Genomic DNA, 19,816 nt, shown 5'->3' with positions numbered 1-19,816 from the left:
CATTCCTGAACCCCTTCCCTACCGCCTCCCATCCCGCCCCCCCTGCTCCCACTGGTCCTCTTGGCTCTCCTTACTGGTCCCCCCAGGGCAGCCCTCTGCCCGTGCAGCCCGCGGCTAAGGGCCCTAGGACCAAGGGCAGCCCCAACAGAGGCGACTACAAGAGGTGTGGCCAGGGGAAGCAGTGACCAGCAGTCAACAAGCAACTACAAGGACCAACTAAGTAGGAGTGGCCGAGTAGAGCAACTACTCTACCCTAGATTCCGAGCCACTTACCAAAACCATAATCAACAAGGTGATTACTCCCCACCGCATCTCTCCCTCTGTCACCCTCAAATTTAATAATTATTTAATAGTGTACCAATCTGGCTAGGCACGGACCCCCTTCCTCTGTATAGACCTATTCAGGTCTCTCACATTTAGCAGGGATTCTGTCCAGATTGCACCGTATGAGATTTAGATTGCATTGATTGCCTTTCTCCCGCCACACAGGTCTCTCCAGTTTAGCAGGAGTTCTCTCCAAATTGCATTGCAAGATATTTAAATTGCATTAATAGGCCTCTCTCCAAATATACAGGTCTCTCAAATCTAGTTGGGTTTTGTGTCCAGATTGCATTGTATAATATTTAGATTTCATTTATAGGCCTCTCTCCCACTATACAGGTCTCTCCAGTTTAACAGGGGCTCTGCCCAAATTGCATTGCGTGATATTTAGATTGCATTGATAGAGCTCTGTCTAAATATACAGGTCTCTCAAATCTATTTGGGTTTTGTGTCCAGATTGCATTGTAGGATATTTAGATTGCATCGATAGGCCTTTCTCCCACTATACAGGTCGCTCCAGTCTAGCAAGGGTTCTGTCTAAACTGCACTATATGAAACTTAGATTGCATTGATAGGCCTCTCTCCAAATATACAGGTCTCTCAAATCTAGTTGGGTTTTCGTGTCCAGATTGCATTATACGATATTCAGATTGCATTCATAGGCCTCTCTCCCACTACAAAGATCTCTCAAATCTAATTGGGTTTATGTCCAGATTGCATTGTATGATATTTGGACTGCATTGATAGGCTGGTCTCTTAAATCTAGCAGGGCTAAGTCCACATTGCACTAAGTGATAGCTAGTATGCATCAATAGGCCTCTCTCCCACTACACAGGTCTCTCAAATTTAGCACAGGTTCTATCTCCAAACTGCATCGTATGATATTCAGACTGCATCGATTGGCCTTTCTCTGACTACACAGGTCTTTCCGGTTTAGCAGGTGTTCTGTCTCCAAACTGAGTTGCATGATATTTAGGTTGCACCGATAGGCCTCTCTCCCAATATACAGGTCTCTCAAATTTAGCAGGGGTTCTGTCTCCAAACTGCATTGTATGATACTTACATTGCATTGATAGGACTTATTGGCGTGTGAGGAGAGAGCAGTCCAAGATGACACCAAGGTTTTTTGCCTCTCAGGAGGAGGGCCCAAGGCAGGCGGCCAGATAGATAGGGAAAGCAGGGGCCCCAATGAGAAGGATCTCCGTCATACTGCATTAAGGCAGAGATCGTTGGAGGCACCCCAATCTTGAATCGCAGATAGACTGGAATGAGCGAGAAAGGAGAGGAGGCGGAGGGGAGCCTGAAGGAAAGCTGAGTGCCATCCGCATAACACAAACTTAGAGAAGGTAGAGATTAGGTGGGCCAAAGGAGTCAGGGTGAGGCTGGAGCCCTGGGGAACGCCACAGGTAGAGAGGTGGCAGAGAGAAAAGGACCAAGTTGGTCCTGGGAGGGGCGGTCCAAGAGGAAAGAGGTCAGCCCCTCCAGGGTTCTCATGGAGACGATTGATCAGGATGGCGTGGTTGACCGCCTCGAAAGAAGAGGTAAGATTAAGAGGATGAGGATGAGGATAGAAGGAATCCAGGTTAGAGAGCAGATCTTCATGGGTGTTCAGGAGAGGCGTTTCCGTCCCACTGGCAGCTCTGAAACCAAACTGATAGTCATGGAGGCAACCAACGGATTCAGTGTGGAGAGTAAGCTGGGAGATGGCCAGCTTTGCCAATAGTTTGTCCTGGGACAGGGGTGCTGGAGATTGGGCGATTGTTTGCTGGGCAGGTAGGATCGGCAGGCGGGTTCTTGAGGAGGGGTTACACAAGGGAGTGCTTAAGAGGAGAGTGGAAAGTTCCATTGGCGAAAGAGTGCTTACAGCAATCGGCCAAGGCTGGAGCAAGGGTGTCATTATGGTCCTTGGTGGTTCTGGAGGAGCAGGGGAGCACCTGCTTGGACTGTACTTTCATAGATCAGACTGGTCTAGAAACCTTGCCAGGTGTTGGCAGAGAGAAAGCGGAGAAATAGAGGGAGGGATGGCCAAAGGGGGGCCGAGAGAGGAAGAGGGAAAAGAGAGATGACAGGATGTCCTGAGTTTTAGCAGAAATGTGAGAGGGCCTGGGAGGGAACAGGAGAGCTAGAGACTGCAACCGGACTGAGTGGACCATACTCATACCCAAGACCCTGGTAGGGTCCCCATCCCTCCCAGGAGGGAAACCCTGTGACTGAGCCAGGCCAGAGTGCTCCAAGATGGTCGGGGGAGGGGGGCTGATGTCTCCGCCCTTCCTTGGACATCTGTCTCCCATGAGGGTCGACCATCCTGAATGTTAGAATGGATTTCTGAACTCTGCTCAGGTGAACAGATGTTCAGGAGGTCACCCTAATTTAGTGAAACAGTGAACACTTCACAAAGTTAGCAAGGACAATTCATGGTAGCTTGCAGAGCAGTCAAGGCCGAGTCTCAGGAATAGTGGGGTGATCTGAGGTCTTGGATGAGCACACACAGTAGGACACAAGAATTACTCTTAGTAGTATATCAAAAATATACAATTTATTAGGCCCAGAATAAACACAGGTGAATAATGAAAACAGAGAAAATGTGATATAGCCCGCGCTAGTCAAGGGCGCCTAAATACCTGCTGTTTCGCCGTTTGCTGCTTTGCCGGAGCTGGTTGCTGCCATGGTTTAAAGTACAGAAATACAACTACAACAAATAAATAAGGTAAAGCGCCGTACTCTTACCTTTATCTGTGGACCCTGTATACTACAAAGGGTTACTGAGAGTGGACGTAGTAAGTGCAGACCGCCCCATGCTGTCGCCTGGGACCGGGCTGGAAGCCCCTCTACTTGTATTCCCCTATAAACCCTCTTGTCATTGTCCACACTAACAACAATCGTCAGTGGCAGGCAGACAAACTGTCTAAAGTTTTGTGAATGCGCGTAGAGATTCTTGGCGCTTGAACCACTAGACCTTAACACATCCACGACTGCCACCCAGAAGCTGTATTGAGAGCACGGGACCCCGTCCAAATTCCGTGCGGTGACTGTGGGCTTTTTAGCCTTGGAGCCGCATGAGTTACTAATTGCTTACTATATGGAGCAAGGCCCTATAGTGCTTCAATTATGCAGCGGAAGACTGTTGGAATCATGTTCCTTTGATTCCATCGCATGGAAGATAAATCAGCAATTGTTGGCACCACAAAGCATTGGAAATAAAGAAATTCTGTAACTACTCAGTCAGGCACCAATTGGATACTCGGGGGTCATTTAAGCTCTCTTGGAATTTGAATTGAGGGGGCCAAACCTATCAACCAATTGACACATTTTTCATTCGAAGATAGAAGCAGCCATGAAGCTGCGAAGTAATCCAATTCAGGATGACCTTAAAGCTCCAGAATGGGAGGAGCCCAATGCAGTCAGCAGTCACCTCTCTGGCAGTTTAGAGGAGATCTCAGAGCTTATCGGGAGAGATCTGCTAACAATTGTTGGGATCCTTCCATCTCTACACCTGCTAGAACCACTGGAGCACAGGAAGATGAATCCGCCTTGGCAGAAAACTGGAAAAGAGGGTTGGAATTTACAATTACTACAACAAAAATACAAAATCAAATACAAGACCACTTCGGGGCAAATAAATTGCAGAGTGAAGTTGACCCAAATAGAGACAATGAGTATATGCCAAGTCCTAATAAAAGTCCCAGAGGGAAAAGCTGTCCTGGGAGGAGATCACTGGACCTAGACACAAGTGATCAACTGTTGGGGAAGTTGGATTTTTCTGGGACAGGCAGAAATCAAGAGTTCTCAAATCTCGGCCAGGATGGATATCCGACAGATGCAAACAGATTTGGATACTAGGGATCAGCAAGCAGGTGTGGCCCAACTTGGAGTCAATCCAAATGAAAACACTCCAAGTGCTCTCAACTACGTACTGAACTCGCTGGTCTCGGTTTTTGAATTGCTGAAGGATGAAGTCCAGTCGCAAACTGGCTCCCTGCTTGAATTGACAAGGGAGGTAACCTCGCTGGATGGAGCGGTGGTTGGATGCTGTAATGTCATTAATACAAATGTCATGCAACAACCACAGGAGCTGAAGCTAAATTAGTAAAGCAAGGTCTGGACCTCTCTGCCATCCAAAGATCTTTGGCAATCAAAAATAAATCTGATGAGGCTGATAGAATAATCTACTGACTCAACTACAATTCCTTAATCCAAAAAAATAAATAAATAAATAAATAAATAAATAAAATCGGAAATAGACCAAGAGATTCGTGAGGAAGAAGAGCTCACAGATGGACGATACACCACTCTGAGTCTGTCTTGGAGGAATTTCGCAGACTAGCCAACGTGGGCGAAGATTTTCAAGATGAAGATCCAATAAATAAACATCTACCAATTAGCTTCTTAGGCCTTGTGGAAAATCAGATGGAAGAGGAAAAACAAGCCTGTTCAAGCATATCTCTGGGTGGAAAAAAAGAAAAAGAGGCAGAAAACATTTAGAGGAAAAGCAGTTAAAAAAATGTGGCAAAAAAAATAAAAACAATCGAATGACTGCTAAAAACAACCCCTACGATACTAATTTGCCTTCAAACGAAACTACTAATATACATACACCAACAGTACATGAGAATCAGGTAATTGTTGAACTGGACACATTGGAAAACTCGCATGAAGAGACAGAAACCAAGAGACATAAATCCAAACAAGCGAAGATCTCCAAAGAAGTTGTAGCTAGAGAAAGGGAAACTGACCTTATGACATCAAGAGGCTCACAAACTGAAAAAGAAATGAATGAACAAGTAACGGTCATAGTCTGACCACATTTGAAGGATGGTTTAATAATAGCCCCCATCTTCTTTAAGACAAGACCAAAAACGGATGTAGTGTTACAACCAGCCAAGGATATAAACATCAGAGTAGTAAAAACACATCAACAAAATGCCTCTATTTTCTTAAAAAAGCCACAAACTCTACCACAAAAAACATTACCACCTCATGTGGTAGAAATAAAAATTGGTAAAGGCAAATTTAGGAGTCTGGGAGCTAATGGGTCGGAAGTGGAAAAATCCGAGGAGGTGGGAGATGAACGAAATCTGGACCCTGGGTCCTCATCCGCAGATGGAAAATTGACTATACAAGAGTGTAAAATGAACACTCATCAAAAAAAAGGTTGTAGGGCAAACAAAGAAAACAAAAAATATGGTCACCAATAAAAAAGACCGTTCGCTGAAAACGAAACAATTCATTAAAACAATAACACACCCTCAGAGAAGTGCAGTACTGGTTTTAAATGCCATTTCTAGGAAATATCAACTACAGACTTTGGCCCTAAAAGACAATGGTATGAACAACACCGACTTGAATTCTCGACTACATGGTCACCATGATGAGTCAGTTGAGGCCGCAGTTGTGCCTCCTGATAATGGGACTGGCCCTGCCCAGATTGTGTCCCCACAAGAAAATGAAGATCAAAATGAACATGACACTCTTCGACATGGGACTTCACAGCAGATTTTGGAAACATACAGAAAAGAGATCCGGCGTGCAGTCGACACCTATATGACTGCCCAACCAATGCAAAAATATCTCACTCACTGAGAGACTGGCCACAATCCTTGTCCACAAGACCATGTAGCACATATAATGGATAAAGCTCCAAACTGCTCATATGTGGCTTCAAAGGAATCTCATAATCCCCCAGGATGTTCTCTGGTTCAAACACCAGCAATACAAAACTTTGTTCAACCTAGTTCTCAGATTGATGCAGTGCAATTTGCGCCACCACCTAGAGAAAGAGTAATAGACTTGACTTCCGAACCGGGAGGCATAAACCTCATTTCAGCACTAGCTCCAGAGAATCATTGGTTAATAGAAACAGCCATTGCGAATTCTACTAACCTGAAAACTCTGGCACCACCTCCTACCATCGACGTCAGGCCGGCTGTAGCTCAACTAAAAAAATCAATTGCAGGAAATGTAAAACGATCAGCCATACATTCACTAGTAATCTCGTGCCGTCCATCTCCAAGTGTTCAGTATGATTTGAACCACAAGTTCATTCTTACAATCTTTTTGGAGATCCCAGAACTGGAGGACATCAATTCTGTTGACATTTAATTGGTTGAATTTGAAGATGTACATACACTTCTCGGTCAGACTTTGGATAAACTCTAGAGTTGTTCTTAATACAATATGGTTGGCATAAAATCGTTTATATGATGTAGGATTCATTATAGATGTGAATACTTCAATCTTCAAAACTTCCCCAATGAATCCTTTGCCCTCAGTAGCCGAGCAAGGGAGAAGTATTACAAATAATGCTGACCCGAGTTTGAGAGAAGTCATTCAAAAATCCTGCAATTGTCATTCAAACCAAAATATGTATTAACTAGGCCAGTATACAAAGTGCACTTTTGTCTCTCTCATCAGTTGGAATACAAGAGGGTTCCATCATCTTATAAACAATTCTAATCCTAATATTGAAAACATTGATATAGCCATGTTTCAAGAGACGTGGCTTACTACAGTTCCGGTATGGGATAAATGTTATACACCTAAATCTAGCCCAAAAATCCAAGCATGGCAGACCAACCTGTTGGTAGTATGTCATATGCCCTTATAAACGTATATTGGAACCCTGTTGGCATTTCTGATTATAATTTTATGAGAGACATGACTTGCTTAATGTATTTAATCTGCATTGACAGAACCATACTTATATAATCATTGCAGGGGATTTAAAACTGCACTGTCTGGGAACATCTAAGCCTAGTAGCAGACTAACATTATGGAATCACTTTGTTGATTCACATAGTCTCCAGATGTTGAATGGTACTTTTGCAGATGACGTACCCCCACAACCGACATGGCATAGAGGTAATGCCCCAGCAATCATTGTCCCGCCCACATGGGCAGTCCAGAGAGGCACAGCTCCACCACACTGATGAGGCCCAACAAGGCTGAAACATGTGTCTGGGGTTGCTGTTGGTACTCTTGTTCAGAAGAGAATCACCATAGCATTTCGGTGCTGAACTGCCAATGTGGGCGGGTCAAAGACTGATCTGCAAATTAATATTTCCCTTCTGTGAAAGGTACAGTGAGCTGAAGTGTGGCTGCGGGTACTGTAAGGAAGGCATGGTATCAACAGTAAGAAAGACACAAGTGATCACAGTTCAATGGTGTTTATTGAGCTTCAAACAAGGGTTGAAAAACGCACATCTAATCCTAAATCTGTAGATGAGAGCAAGCTACGACCATCAAATAATGCAATCCTAGTGGTGTCTTTTCAACATAAAAGGGCCTATACTAATAAACCTATTGCCAATCCTTACCTCTAAATACAAACAGTGTGGAAAACAATAAAGAAGTGTTCGCCAAATCATATTTCAGGATGTTCAGGCCGTTGGCCTCCCTTCCAACGTTTTCAGCATGGGACAAGGCGGTTCACTCCAGTTTAGCATAGTCTGGCTTCTCTAGCACGAGGATACAGTTCAACCATTAGCATCAGGGCCTTCTGTGCCCAAGTCTTTTGTCTTTCAAAGTCTCTTTCTTCAGAGGGCCAGATGAAACAAATAAAGTCAAGAAAGTGGGATGGTACCGCTTCCCTCTTATGATAGAGCAAAAGGTGCTGGGACAGCTCCCGGTAACAATCATGATGCATCAGTTGCTGCCATCTTAGAGAGAGGATGATGCTCAATCCCATGTGTCTGTCCTCCATTTCCTCTGAAGCTGAGGATTTGTTAAATATCAATACACTGAAGCTTAGAAGAAATTGAGTTTAACATGGCTAAGCTGGAGATGGAAACATTAGAAAAACAAAAAGATATGGATCATCATTTGGAGATTGCCAAGCTTCAAGCGGTCAAGGGTTCCTCAAGGGAAATCTGGAAATGGTTTTGGTTCCTCCTCACATCCTAAATTTCCTAAAGATCAGCTCAGTGTGTATGATGAGAAAAATGACATGGACTGGCTTACTGCTTTTGGAGTATGCTTGTGAAGTGCAAGTAGTAGTAGAAGCTGATAAGATTGCAAGGCTGCTCGGTAGACTGCTTCACTCTGGATGCAGTGCCATTGTGGAAATGCCCAAGACAAAGGAATTTGCAAAATAGAAACAAACCCAGATTTTAAAGTTTTGGAAGACTCCTGCCCAATACATGAAAAGATTCAGGTAGTACAAGAAAAGTGAAGGTAGTACTTGGGCCAAATATGTAACTGAATCTTTAAAGAACTTGACTGGTTGGGTGGAAGGATATAAAGTTACTACTTTTGAAGGCATGATACATTTAGTCCTGCTGGAACAGATCTTTGTCTCCTGTCCCTCTGAGCTTAAGCAGCATCCGGCGACTAAGGAGACAGATCCTAAGAAGTTAACCACTGCAGCAGATGTATGGGTATCAGACAGGGTGTCCCGTAAGGACAAGCCTGCTTCTGGAAAGGAAGGGGGAAGAAGCAGAAAGAGCAGAAAGAGGGTGGTTCCACTGAAGAATCTTCATCCCAACAGGGCCATACAAAGTTTATAAAGGGTTAGTCGCATGACCATGTACAGGACAGTGGGACTAAGCATCCCAAGCACAACTCTGGTTATACTAAGCCTCCATATGTCCCAAGACCCAGTGGATCTTGTGTGGCTTGTGGTGCAAACCACCATGTAAACGGGGAACCCAGATGTAAGGTCAACACCTTGGGGGCTACTCTGAATCTGGCCTTCCACCATTTATAAGAAGAAATACTCACAGGGGCATCCTTCTCTTCGGACTCCTGTGTGGGATAGGATCAGAAGTAGTTGAGGTTTCCCTGGGATCCTGAGAACCTAGAGTGCCTAAGGCCTATGCCTCCACCCCTGACAATACCAAGCATTACTTCAAGGATAGTTCCCTGGTGGTTGTTGTAGAAACCTCTGCCAACAGGGACACTGGGGCCAGCAGAACAGTAGTGGATTCCACTTTGGTAAATTCAGAGGAGCTGGCCAGAGACCCTCTGATGCCCACCAAGTTAGCGGATGGTCTCCATCTCAAGTTTCCAGTTATGCCTGTAACTCTAGCTGTGAATGGTTCAGTAGTCCGGATACCTGTAAGTGTCAGAGGCAAGTCCTTGGGAGAGTACTGCTGGGACATGATCTTAGGTCTTGTGGGAGATACAGTAGAGAACCCTTGCAATAGGCCTCAAACAAAGGCTGCCCTAGCAGAGCCAAAGCCAAAGGGGAAATCCAAGGCTAAAGCAAGAGAGGGAAAGAACACATTAGCCCCAACTCACCTGCCACTGACGTGGAGTCAGTTCTCCAAACTCCTTAACCTGATGAGGAAGGGGAGCTTCCTGAAGTATTTGACCCCCATGATCATCCGCAGTTGCATAGTTTACTTGCAGAAGGTGGTCCTGGAAGGGAAGAATTCAGTAAGGGCCAATGTGAGTGCCCATCTTTGTAAGGCCTTAGGAGACGGACCTGTTCCCAGCTTGAGGGTGTGCCTCATGGGAAACATAGAATTTATTGGGAAGGTGGGCTACCATATAGTGAGCCCACAAAGTTCACTGAAGGAGACCATTGGAGGTTGTTGGCTCCCCTTTAAGTGAGTCCCTTCCTCCTGCAGTTGGCACCCGAGCTCCCCCTTGAAGTCATCTTGGCATCAAGACGACTAAGGAGAGGTTGTCCATGTACTTCTACCTGGGCCCAAGATGAGGGCCCAGGTAGAATGTCGCTGCAGGAGTTGCTACTTGCTAAATCTCTGGTAAAAGAGGCGCAATAATTCAGGCTCCAATGGTACCGCTCCCTGTAGCGGGTATACCATTTGAGAGGTTAGGGATTGACATTGTTGGTCCTCCAAAATCTTCTGGCAGCAGGTTTATTCTGGTGTTAATTGACAATGCCACCAGATCTCCAGAAGCCATCCCTGCCAGCTCAGTCACTGCTTTTGACACTCCTGCCTGAGGGCTACAGGATCCTCTACAAGCCCAGGCCGTTCTGGAGGCGGAGTGGCCTTGATCTTCCCTGAATGGGTCCCTGCTACTATCCCTTCCACTCCGACCTTCTCTTTGTTCGAATGCCTCGTCTGCAGGCTTGGTGTCTCACCAACCCTCTCTTTGACTCTCACCGCCATCTACAGGACCCCAGGGCTAGTCTCCCTCTTCCTCTCAGAGTGGTCTGACCTAATCTTTTCCACCTCTAAGCTTCTCCTCGGATACTTCAATATTCACCTGGACTCTCCTGATTCGGTCACTGGACTCCTCTGCAGCCTCTGACTTTTTCCCCCTTTACTATTCATTCTTCTGAACCGATGCCCTCAGCCGGACATATCTTGGATGCTCTCATCTCAGCAGACATCCCCATCTCCAACCCTTTCACTGCAGCTCTTCTCTTCATCCGCTCCTATCCTTCTGGATCTTTCCTCTGGCTTCGATACGGTCAATCATGCCACCCTTATAAATTGATCTGTGACACCCTTGGCATCACAGGCCTGGCACTGGACTGGTTAACCTCATTCCTCTCCGACCAACCTTCCCAGGTTCAATTGGGTCCTTGTCTCTCCCCTATCACACTCTCCACCTGCGGCGTCCCTCAAGTCTCTATCCTCTCATCGTAGCTCTTCAATATCTACCTTGCCTCTCTGGTCTACCCGATCTCCTCCTCCTCCTCCTCTCCTCACTTCTAGGGTTATGCTGATGACACGCAGCTCTCCATCAAGCTTCCCTCTACTGCCACCTCTCAACCAGACTGACTGCTATTCCGGCATGGTGTGCTGTCAACGATCTCTGCCTTAATTCCAGTAAAACTAGGATCCTTCTCATTGGGACCCCAGCTTCCACCTTCCCTCTGGCCTCCCCTCCCCTCACCATCTTGTCATGCAAAAAACTGTGGTGCCATCTTGGACTCCTCTCTTCACATCTAGGACCTTGCCAAGAAGGCCCACCATCAGCTGTACCGCCTCAGAGGCATCCTCCCCTTCCCTACCTTCCCCCAGAAACTCAATGTCTCCAGAGCACTGGTCCTCTCTAGGATGGACTACTGCAACAGCCTCTTCCACAATCTTCCTTTATCCTCCCGTCGCGCCCTTCAACTAATCCAGAATAGGACTGCAAGACTTATCCCTGGCCTCAAGCTCAGGGACTGCATCTCTCCAGCCCCAACATCTCGCCACTGGCTCCCAGTTGCTACTAGGATCAAATTAATCATCCACAAGGCTTTCTGGGGTCTGGGATCCCATTGCATCCATCTCTCCCTCACTAAATACCTCCCTGCTAGAGCCCTTCGGTCTTCTAGCTTCAACTCTCTGCAGAGCTGACGCTTCTCTAAGCAAAGAGTGGTGTAGATCTCTCCTCCGCAGGAGCCTCCCTCTGGAAGGTCTCCCTGCCCCTCCCAGGCTTGAGCCGGATCTCCGTAAGTTCTGGAACCACTGCCTCTTCTCTTCTTCCTTCCCTTTCTCTCCCTCCCCTACTAACAGTCTGCCCCAGTGACTGGCTGCCTGTATCCCTACGAGTTCTACAGGGCACCAGCCACCCCCCCACTCTCCCAACACCCACCCCCCTTGGCTCTTGTTCTCCTGCCCTCCCCTTAGCACTCACCTAGCCCCTGTGGTCCTCTTCCTCCCCCTCCCTTCTTCACTTGCACTCTTTAACCCTGCATTTCCCTTCCCAACCTAGCACTTTGCATTTTGCGCAGATCGGCACCGGCACCCCTCCCCTCCCCTCCCACTTCTTGTACTGCACTTGACTTGAAATCTGAATGTTGCAAGGCCTAATAGGACCGTTATTGTCATCCTTCACCCTTGCCCCCCCCCCTTATGTCTTGTGGCACCATGAAACCCTGATTGTGTATAGGCGCCTTACAAATATCCAATAGATAAAAATTGTTCACGTCGCTCATGAAAAGCCATGTACCTGCTTTGAACCAACGGAGAGCTCAGTGTCAGTTTGGTGCTATGGGACCTTCTGATACATTTTCCTTTTTGGACACAAAATCAAGCTGGTTTTCCTTGCAAAGCGGTGCACCAAGCCTTTTTCCATAGAGGAGTGTTTTTATTGTCTGGAGGTCCTGCCTTACACTACCTCTGATAAAACAGCCATTGAACCGAAGCATGCTGACGAGGAACTCTGTCACTCACCCAGTTCCATGTTTGACACATACGCAACATACTGCTTCAAACATATCTGTGTTAGATTGATGGATTATCTGGAGGATGACTGGAGGCAAGTGTCACGTCTTTATGGGAACTGGTCTCTTGCATGCCCTCAAGGAAGTAGGACTATGATGGCATGGGACATGGCCCTGGGCATCATGCTACAAGAGTAACAGTGGGAGAATGCAATACCTTTTGTTAAGCATATTTCCAGGAATACTAGATTACGGTGGTTACAAATTAATATACTACATAGAACATACATGACCCTCAATAGAATTGCTAGGTTTAACACACAGATACGGCCCGAGTGTCCATGGTCTGGGAGTCCTACAGCAGATTTGAGGCATGGGTTCTGGAATTGCATGAAGGTGCAGACGTTTTGGGGGACGGGGGGGAGATTAAACTATTGATTGAAAAGGATGGAGTGCCTGCTGGGAATATACCCCAGACGAGATAAACTAAGACCTATTGACAAATTGATGGACCTAATATGTGCCCTTGCAAAGACGCAAATTGCAATTGTGTGGGAAATAAAGTGTGGGCCTAGTTATGTGTTGTGGAAGCATTACTTGGAGCGGTGGAGTATGGCTGAAATGTCCATGAGAAGAGGTCTCTGTGAGACCACAATAAATATTGAGGCATGGAACGCATTCCTGTTGGCAATTTTCTGTCCCTTTGACAAAAAACCTCCATGATCATTATGTGGTCTTTCTAGATCATGGGCTCACTGATGCCACATGGCTGCCTATATGATGTTCCAGACTTTGTGGGTTACCCCTTGTATTGACGGCCATCATGCCTACATGCACCCTGTAGACAGGGACTGTTTATAATTGGTATTATCTTGCACCAATAGATGTTTGCTTTGCGACTATCAAACTGTTGCCCAGTTTAATGTTTGCTCTGTTGTGGTATTTAGCATGCCGTTGATCCTGCAGCTATGTATTCAACGAATGCCAATGAAAAGATTTTGAAATAAAAAAATAAACATATATGTCAGCAAAAAATAAACATCCGGCGAGGGGGAAGAACCAAACAAGGGTGAAATACCTTGCTCTATCACAGAATAAAATAGAGGACCTTTATCCAGCTTTCTATACAAGTACAATGATGCAGCCTCTACCAAAGTGGATAGTGCCACTTCACGAAAACATTCAAACAAGTAATGTGAATTCCATTAATGATAGCATGCTTGCTGAAGCCTTGCTGCTCAATGACCAGTTGGTGACTTCAGTAGAACCCAGTAGATCCCAGTGGTAATGTGAATAACGCCCCTAATTTAGAAAACTGATGCTCATTTAGGAATGAAGTGAGGGTTCGGCTCTTTCAACGGAGCATGCAGTCTCCCATGAAGAAGAACCAGAGTCTCAGCAGATTTTACATCATACTCTGTGACTTGGAGAAGACATTGAGGCTAACGTTGCTAGAGCTATCTGCCATAAACACAATTTTAAGCTAGTTTGTAGTCTTATATGACAATATTAGATCTGAGTTGGCAGATACATGAGCGAAATTAAGGTGAAACCGGACGTCATTGATGATCTGCCAAAGAATCTAAACGCAGGACCCAACGAGTACCATAACTTGACAACGGCTACTTCCGAGCCAAACAACCATTGCAGCAGTGTCATTAACTGGAGATAGATTAGTTCTGATGTCTCCCAATTCAGCACACGTGCTGGGGACATCCATGGTGATCTCTGCATTATCTGAAGCAAAAGTGAAGTCTAAAAATTGGGAAAAAGCAAAGTGCTATGACAACTCAGAAAGAAAATCGATTCCCTGCCTCTAATATCAAACCAAAAGGGTGCCAGTCCGTCCGTGAATTTTACTGATGGGAAGCCCTCAACTGATGGAAGTTTGAATTCTGAGGCTCTGACTTTGGTTGAGGTGGTGGCTGGAAGTAACTATTCTGAGAGCCAGTCGGTACAACTAGACATGGCGGTCAATGCTGGCTTGAGCATGACAGTCTCTCACATGGAGCCCCTTACACATCATGGCCCTGCCGTGACAGGCTCCGAGACGGTACATAGTCAATTGATCGACATGAACAGCACAGTAGAACATGTTGAGATGGGCCTCCCACCTATTGTTTCGGCCATAGCACTCAAGATCCAAATAACAGTGGCTGGGGTCCGCAATTTACATCAGTCATTTCCCAGAAGGGTGGGTCAAGTAGTCCAGGGACCCTTGTGCTGGAAAAGCATTGAATGCTCCTATGAAAGCCCTTACTGCAGCATGCCGTACCCAAAGATCCCAGTTGGGTTCGGGGAAGACAGCGATAACCTCGCAGAGTAAAGGCGTAAAAACCTACTCCATTTTTCAGTCCATGGTTGTAAACTTGCAGGGGAATGCTCCTCTGACTGGTCATTCGCCACCTGTTCTCCATTCATTGCAACCTGTAAATGCTGCTATGAGAACATTGAATCCTGAAGCTAGCGTATTTGAAAGGCTCCCCTATCTTCAAGAATTGTTGCAAAAATGCTATTAACTGAAACAGAATAATTTAGATTGATGGTATATGATTTAGTACCACGTCTATAGAATAGTTTATGTATGCTTTCTAGCTTGGTGGATTCTGGCTTTAAACGGTGGGTGGAGGTACCGTTGAGTCACCTGCCACAATAATTCCTCGAGTAGTACGTCAGTGCACACAGCAGCACCATCAAAGCATACTATAGCGAGGGATGTGAATGATTGGAAGTGGTTGTCTGGGAGTTTGACAACTTAAAAAAAAGTGGGTACCAGAGAGACTGGTCTCTAGCCCTTTACCGCAACACCCCAAATTACTGATATTAATATGGAACTCGAGGGGATACAATAGTTTCATTAATAAGGATATGACGGCCAAGTTGATGTATAGCTATGTGATCCTTTTAGCTGACAGAGTCAGTCTCTCTGGACAGGTTCATGATTGCTCAACAGATGGCAACACCAAACTGGTTTACTAATAATGGTTTGTAACAGTATTTAGTTCAATTGAAATCATTTCAAATTTGATTTATGGCCTCCTAGTAGTAAAAGCGGTTCTGAAAGGACAGTCTGTAACTGATTCTTTATGAAAACACTTATTTGACTCCAATGCAAATTTCCTTAGATACCTTTCCTCTTGAGTATCTCTGAGATATGTGAAACATTCGAGTTAACAGAATCTAATTTACTTTTAGCTGGGGATCTTAATTCGGATTGTCAGGATTATCTCATAAAGTTCCCGCACCCGTTTTGGAAATTGCAATTTCTTAGGTTTTAGAATGTAAAGCTGTTCATGATGGGAGATACAGGTTCTTGGGTAGATTTGCACATAACCGATGTTGGCTTACTACTAAGGAATTCTGGAAGCGGGTTCTTAGTGGTCAAAGTGAAATTTCTGTGTAATATTGGGATTGTGTCAATAAAAGAAGGATGAAGCTGCACCAATAGACACCTCCTTAATTCTTAATCCCGTATTGGGTCGAGCATCAGTTCTAGCATGGATATGTTTGGCTATTAACTTACACTAAATCTTACTGGCCTATGATTTTTCTGTTTGTTTATTTATGTTTAGCTGGCATTTCAGCTTTTCAAAAATTAGAAACGTAAATACATTCATACAAATACCACTTCATACATTTGTTGATTAATGTGTATAGTGCACCTGACCTGTAGGTATCTGGGCGCTGTTACAAGGTTACAGGACAAGACACACATCCTTAACATGCATTAATCTATACAATCATTACCAAATAAAATCCTTCGTGTAGAGCCAATTCCAATACAAATACAGATTTTCACATCTGACATTTTCATCCATGTAGAGGGAAACAGAACAGGAGAAAATAGAAAAAAGAAAATAAAAACCAGAATACTACATCAGTTCAATATTCTATTACATCCTGAATATTTCAACACTCCTAGCACCCCCAACGTTAACCTGGGGCCACAGCCCGATGAGGCCTCTCCCGGAACGCATCCGTAGTCAATCAGCCATCATGTTAAACAAAACATCTCTAAAAACCTTCAATTCACTTGTATTAATCAGATTGAGTCGAAATCTATGAAATTCATTTCTCTCCCCGGCACTTGGAAATGTAATCAGATAACCATGGAGGGTGCCCCTAGCTTTATCCAGAATGGAGAATAATTTAGCCAACTTCAGAATTCTCATAGATTCAATAGTCTGAATCCAATCTCGATCCAGAAATCGCCCTTTTGACTCCCTCTGGATTCTCAATAAGGTTCTTCGGTAGTTTATTGAGTCAAGGCAGACTTTTCAGAGTAAAGCCTTCGAATCTCCTCAATTCAGCTGAATTACCCAGATTTACATGGTCCACGACATCTTCATACAAAGATCCAACCCAGTACTGACCGAAAAAGAGAAACTATTCTATATTCAAGCTAATTAGGTCAAAGAGTTCAGACCCAATTCCTAACACAAGCTGAGAATTTACAATATTTGATCATTAGTTTTCTCATCCGACACCAAAGTTGGTCTAAGGAGGTATAAAGCAGCATTAGGCCCTGATATTTTACTTCCAATTTTACAGGAACTCGAGATCCATTCAGGTACCATTTATAGTTTGGGGTACATCGACCAGAGCTATGGAAGCAGACTATGGTGGTCTTCGCAGCATTATTAGATCATTATTTGCTGCACATTTCTCAAACCCTTTCAAAAGCGCTGCAGGCACACTGGAGTGTAGTCCACAAGGACAACATCATGAGCGTATGCAAGCCAGCTCAATCATTGGCTCCCTATCTTAGAGGTTAAAAAGACAGGTAGCCAACATGCATCCCTGTCTGACTAATGTAAAAGGCCAATAATCAACCCAGGCACCATGGAGAACTGGGCCATGATTTCCAAGACTTCCCAATCACAGAAGGGATTATCAGGCCATTCAAGGAAGTCAAAAGGCCTTTCCTAAAGCCTATTTGTTGCTTGCTCAAAATTCCCGTACCCCTTACCATGATTCCAACTCTCCCAGAATTGCTGCATCGTATTCATATTGATGAATGGCCCTCCTTTCAACTTAACTGAATCTGGGGTCTCCACACTCCAGATAAAAGCAGCATAGTTGAAAGGTTTATAAGCTAGGAACAAGTCAGTATAGTCTAAGGTTTCCAAATATACATCAAGTTTTTGATTGAAGGTTTTACCGTCACTTCTGAATTTCACCAACCTGTTGCCTTTGCCTTTCTGGTTAACCTCCAATAGTGTGTTATATTTTAGAGTAGTAGATCTATCGGCAAGATCAAAACTAGCTGTTTGAATACTATGATCATTTCTACTGGTCTCTATGATTTCAAAAGTGGCACAACAGGTTAATAGATCTTTTGTAAGAAATGGATAAAGATTTTCCGTAATAATTTACTAGAAAGTCTTAATTCTATTAAAGACACGGAGGCGAACATTATGCTTCTCTTTTTTTATTTAAATAATTAAAGAAAGCTCAGCAGCAAGAAATTCTCAGTGCACCCGAGTGTCATAAGTCATATGTACGTAGAAAAGGTGCACCGAAAATATGTAACAATAAAACTGACAAAAAAAATCAAAATATGTCTTTAGAATTCTGAAATAACATAAAAATTTCATTTCCCAGGAGACCTGTGGAAAATTCAACATGAGGTCACTAACATGTGACCTGGATCCTCCAATGATTAACCAAGTCCCCATATAAACAGTCTTGACTATGATGCCACTTCCTCTTTCGAAGCTGCAAACTTGTCCGATGGAAGAATTGGAATCAAAATCGTCTCCTTAGTAGAGAAGAGAATGTGCCGAGGATTAGGGGGATTTGTCTGTAGACGCTGTCAAGAGAGAGAGAGAACTGTAATTAGTTTGTGTATATTACAACCCTAGTTCCTAGAGCGGTGGGAGAGAAATACGTTGTGTTATTTTGAGGAGCGATCATGCATTCAAAATCATGTAACAATCTACAATGTACATATAATCATCAAGCGTGATATTTTCAATTTCTCGCCGGGTGGGATAATGTTCGCCTCCGTGTCTTTAATAGAATTAAGACTTTCTAGTAAGTTATTATGGAAAATCTTTATTCTATGTCAAGAACCATTATGCTAGTTTAAAGCTTACTTACCACAATGGATGCCGGCTGTTCTACCGGTTTCAGGTAGAATTGCTTAAACACAGATTCACTTGCCCAGTCTGTCATTTTCATGATATCATCCAGTCGAATCCGGACTTGGAAAGCCTTAGAAGCCATGGCTCCTCTCACGGAGTGGGCTCCGAAGTGCAAGGTATCTATACCTGCTTGGGTTAAGTTCCACCGCACCCAGCGTGCTAGAGTTGGGGTGGAAACTGCTTTGTGAGGTTTGCGTAAGGCTATCAATAGTTGCCCATCAGGAGAGGTTCTAAGAAGAGCCGTAACCTCTTCGTAAGCCTTCAGGCATCTGACTAAGCAGAGCTTGGGCTGGTCCTTGAAAGCAGGATAAGAAATCACTCTTGAATTGCACTTCGCCCTCCTATGTATGTGGAACACTATGCCATCGGGGGAGAAGGTTCTGCCCGCTCGGTCTAAAACTCTGACATCAGAAACTCTCCTGCAGGAGACAAGGCAGAGTAGTGTAGGGAGTTTGCCGGATAGGACAGTGCGGGATAGATCCTTGTTATCTGGCCAGGATAGAAAAAGGTTTAGCACTTTGTTAACGTCCCAAAGCTTATTATAGGGGGACGGAGGCGGGACTGTAAGTCTAACGCCTTTAAGTAGTCTGCAAACCAGGTGGTGCTCTCCTGCTGGGATCCCTTCTATAGGGCCGTGCCCTGCTGAAATGGCAGAGCGGTATGCATTGACTGTCCTGTAGGCCAGACCTCTTTCCACTAAAAATGCTAGGAAATTCAGAATTTCCTCTATAGGTGCCGAAACTGGATGTAAGCCTTTGTCTTGACACCAGTTTCTTTAGGCTTTCCATGAGTTAGATTATCTTTTGAGAGTGGCTGGAGCCCAACTCTCTTCAATGAGGCCGACTGCCATGTGGGACATGCCTGGAACTCTCCACCTTGACCTGAAATCCTCAAAGCTGCTAGGATCAGGGATCCATGGAGGAGTAGAGGGTGACGCTGCCCCGCTGGATCCAATAGAAGATCTGGAAATCAGGGTAGAAGGATTGGAAAATCTGAAGAAAGTTCCAGAAGAACTGGATACCAGGTCTGAGAGGTCCAGACCGGGGCTATAAGAACCAGTTCTGTTCGTTCCCGACGGGCCTTCGCCAGGGTCCTCGCAATCAGGTTGAAAGGGGGAAAAGGCGTAGTGTACCCCTTGGGTCCAATGTTGGAGGAAAGCATCCGTCGCCGTGGGATCTGGATTCCAGCTGAAGAACACTGGTAGTTGAGTGTTCAGGCGTGAGACAAACAGGTCCTTGAACATGGGACCCCAGACTTGGTGAATTTGAAGAAAGATTTCTCTGTC

The sequence above is a fragment of the Ambystoma mexicanum genome, chromosome 1q (genome assembly GCF_040938575.1).
Source record: "Ambystoma mexicanum isolate Mex_15411 chromosome 1q, UKY_AmexF1_1, whole genome shotgun sequence".
Classification (NCBI taxonomy): domain Eukaryota; kingdom Metazoa; phylum Chordata; class Amphibia; order Caudata; family Ambystomatidae; genus Ambystoma; species Ambystoma mexicanum.
Note: the sequence above shows the minus strand (reverse complement) of the source record.